The sequence below is a fragment of the Ursus maritimus genome, unplaced genomic scaffold (genome assembly GCF_017311325.1).
Source record: "Ursus maritimus isolate PB19 unplaced genomic scaffold, ASM1731132v1 scaffold_11, whole genome shotgun sequence".
Taxonomy (NCBI): Eukaryota; Metazoa; Chordata; class Mammalia; order Carnivora; family Ursidae; genus Ursus; species Ursus maritimus.
Window position 1 is genome coordinate 15558473 of NW_024423453.1, and position 4086 is coordinate 15562558.

The window sequence follows — 4086 nt, forward strand, 5'->3', positions numbered from 1 at the left end:
AGGGTATGTGACAAGACAAGTAGCATGCACCCTATAAAACTAAGTGCTCTGTTTTAATCCTATGTCTCATAGCTGCTAAGGCTGGCTCCAAGATCTGGAAATTGAGAAAAGTTGCTTTTTCTCACACACTACAGTGCCGACCTCTACCTTCCTTTAAAAAGAAAACAGCTACTGACCCTGAGTCGCCTGGGAACTACAGCCAAAGTTAGCATTAAACAGTTCCCGCGGCTGCCCCGCGCCCACTCTCCCCTGGGGATTTGGCTTCAGTTTGCCCCTAACTGTGAATGGACCGTCGAGAAACAAGGCGACTGGGCAAACTTACACCACACTCCATATCGCGCACCTTCCCTTCCCTTCTCCCCACTCCCCTGCCGCGGCTTGGCACCGCCGGGAGCGTCGCGGGGGAGACGCACGTTCCCAGGGTAGTTCCGCGCTGGGAAGCTGGAGAGGAGGTCGAAGTTCGAGCGCGCGCCTGAGTCTACGCACACCTGCCCATTCTTTTGACTTCCTCGGGTAAGCGCGGGGTTCATTCGCTGAGGGGTCCCAGCCCGTGCGGCAGTAGTGTGCGTGTAGGAGAGGACGTGTCTGCTTGCTGCAAAGCGAGTCTGGCGTCCGTTGTGTCGGTCCGCGGGGCCCTTCGGTGCGCTTGAACCGGGACAGAGCCCCAGCCACGCCTTCAGGGGTCCCCAAGTCCCTCCACAAAGCAGAACCAAGGGGACGAGCTCCCGACCGAGGTCTTCATCCCCAAGTCGCCCCTCATAGAACTGCCATGCCGTGCCGGGCGGCGTTTGGGGGTCCCCGACACGTCGCGGGGCGGCCGGGAGCCCGCCATTCTGCCCCCCGCCCGGCACTGCCCTCCCGAAGCGCGGGCCGCGGGCCGGCCGGGTACTCACATGTCCAGCCCCGGGGAGAAGGGCGGCGGGCAGTAGCCGTGCGGTTCCCGCTGTGAGGGCGCCGAGCGCGGCTCGAGCCCCCCGTTGACGCCCCTCCAACCCCGCCGGCGGCGCTGCGGCTCCGAGCCCTCGTCCTCGCCCTCCTCCTCCTCCTCCTCCTCCGGCGCGGGGAAGGTCACCCTCGCTTGCTCCTTGCACTTCCTGACCTTGGTGGACATCGCGCCCGCCGCGGTCGGAGCGTGGGGATGCCCGCCGGCCGCCGCCGCCGCAGCCGCCGGGTCTGTCCGCGTCGCCCCTTCCCCACCGCCAGCCGCTCCGGCAGCCCCGGGCAGCCCCGGGCGGGAAGGCAGGAGGAAAGAACGGCGCGGCCCGACGCGGAGCAGTTAGAGGCGGGAACGAAAGCCGAGTGGCCACCGCCGCCCACCATGAAACCGTGGGAGCAGCCGCGGCGGCTGTGGCTGCGAGGGGGAAGCCCGGGGCGGAGTGGGGCGCTGGTGCTGGGAAAGGCTCTCCCGCCCGGCGGCGGCGGCGGCGGCGCCGAAGCCTCCTCCGTGCCCGGCTCCTGTCTCCGACAGCATCACTTGCTAGGACACTACCGTTACTCAGGGTGAAGGACAGAGAGGGAGGGAGCGGGGGGAGGGAGGGAGAGAAGGGGGGAGAATCAATTCCTTATCAGAGCGCGCAGGAGAGGCGATCAGACTAGCAGGTAGGGAGTGAGGAAATAGAGAAACTTCCCTCCGTATTCTCCTGTTTCTCTGCCGGAGGATCTAGAGCCCTTTCCCATTTACAGATACAAGTTTCCTGAGGAAGGGAAAAGGAAATCGTCTGGCTTGCTAATTTTTCTGCAGCTCTGTTTACCCACTTCGACTCCAGATTTGTTTCAACAAGCATCACTTGTTCGTTTGTGTTACTCTTAGTTGAAACTACAGAGGTTTAAGTACATTTCCTTGAGTGCCTTTGTACCCCAAGAACGGTAATGTTTGAACGTGCTTGGTGATTCAGGTTTTGTTTTTGTTTTTTTTTTAATAAATCTCAAAACCATCTAACAAGATTTACATACATGCCAAGAAATATTTTCCAGAAAAATTTAGTCTCCTTTTTAAAACTTCAACAACAACAATAATAAATAAGACTTTTTTTTTTTTTCATTTTAAAAGTCAAAAGCATTAGTTCTTCTGGAAGAAAAGACTCATGGAATTTTAGTCAAAAAGACTCTTAAGGGTCAGAGAATTTATCCCTTGTTTTAGAAATAACAAAACTGAGGCCTAGAAAGATGAAGTAAACTAGTTACAAAAGGCTGCTAGCGAGAAAAAGTCAGATTAGACTGAGGTGAGTGTATTTCCCAAGGCTTTCTATTGCCTCAAATATGCATTTTTCAGTCGAGTCCAACTTGGAAGAACCACAGAAATACCAGACATGCTATGATGAGATAAAATAAGATACTCATGTTTTAACTGTATTCAATTATGCTGTCTTTTTTCAAGGAGTAGTTCATCCTGAAATTAAATAAAACACAAGGAAATGTAGTAGCTTTTTGAATTCAAGTCTTAACAAGTAAATAAAATATTGTGTGTTTTATTAAGTTGATAACAAATCTCCATGTTTAAGGAAACAATGATATTTATTTGTACATCTAACACCGAAAATACAATAAATATTGTCTAGTGCTTTACACTTGGAAGCACCTTTTCCGTATTAGCACATGCAGAAATAGAAGTGTTAAAACCTTCACACCATATGTTTCTAGACCCCTTCAATTCCACCTCTGAAATATCCCTAAAGCAAGACTGCACTCTGCACCCCAATACCCCTGCTTCAGTTCAGGCTCCCATCAACCTCCCTATTCTTTGTCTTTATGCAACCTACCTCTCCCCATACCATTTCATTTTCTACGCTATTAGACAGACTATGCTCAGAGCAAGTCTGATCGTGACTTTTCTCTATAAAAATCTCTGGTGGCTTTCCACTGCTTTCAGGTTAAGATCCAAATTTGGCATGCCCAGCCCTTAGTGGTCTGACCCTGTTTCTTCACTCTCTCCTCCCACCCTCCCTCATACACATCCTAACTCCAGTTACCCTGAACTTCTCACTCATCACCTGACATTATAGACACTTATTCATTTCCCTGTCTTTGTATCCGGTACTCCTATCACCAAAATGTCTCTCTTCCCCTGTCCACCTGGCACACTTCTACTTTTTCCTAAAGACTTAGGTTAGATGTGGCTTCCAATCTGATCCCTTTCTATATCTCAGTGAAGTTCTCATAGCCCTTGGTCCTTACCCATGGCACTCTGTGCATACCACAATCTTACCACTGGTCATATTGAAATTAACTCTTTCTGTGCCTGTCTCCTCTTTAGACTGAATTCATTGAGGATGGTCTAGGGTCTTATTTACTTTGAGCCACTTGGGGGCTTATCTTTTTGTCTTTGCCACTTAGCTCAGTACATGATGTGCTGGAGAAGCTCAACAAATATTTGCTGAATTAATTTATGAAGTCTACAGCTTCTTTATAATTATGTTAACAAGTTCATGGACTGCTCTTTTTTTTAAAAAAAAGATTCTATTTATTGAGAGAGAGAGAGTGGGAAAGAGAGCATGAGTGGGGGAGGGGACAGAGGGAGAGGGAGAAGCAGACTCCCTGTGGAGCAGGGACCCTGCCTGTGGAGGACTAGGGGCTGGATCCCAGGACCCTGGGACCATGGCCTGAGCCAACGGCAGACTCCTAACCGAATGAGCCACCCAGGTGCCTCTTGATCTGCTCTTATTAGGCTCTGAATAGAAGCACTTTGGGAAAGCTGGAGTCACCAGGGTTTACTTTTACACACTATATTAGTTTTGCTAGGGCTGCCATAACAAAGTATTACAGACTGGATGAAAAACAGAAATTTATTTTCTGACAATTCTGGGGGCTAGAAGTCTGAGATGAAGATGTTGGCAGGGTTATTTTCCTCTGACAGATTGTAGATGGTCGTCTTCTCCTCTGTCTTCGTGTGGTCTTCCTTCTGTGTCTGTGTCCTAATCTCTTATAAGTATATCAGTCATTTGGGTTAGGGCTTATGACCTCATTTTTAACTTAATTACCTCTTTAAAGATTCTATCTTCTAATAGACATCCTGAGGTATTGGGGAGTGTGACTTCAACATATAAATTTGCGGGGGACAGAGGGCGGGGGGGGGGGGGGGGGGCAGTC

At 50.4% G+C, this 4086-nt stretch overlaps 1 long non-coding RNA gene across 1 annotated transcript in view; it reads left to right on the forward strand.

The window, feature by feature from the left end:
* The first annotated feature begins 346 nt into the window (after positions 1-346).
* The window catches only part of LOC103661800, an 84634-nt gene continuing 80894 nt past the window's right edge, over positions 347-4086 (forward strand). The window contains exon 1 of the long non-coding RNA XR_568271.1: positions 347-513. This is a non-coding gene — a long non-coding RNA (uncharacterized LOC103661800). The remainder of the gene's footprint in view (positions 514-4086) is intronic.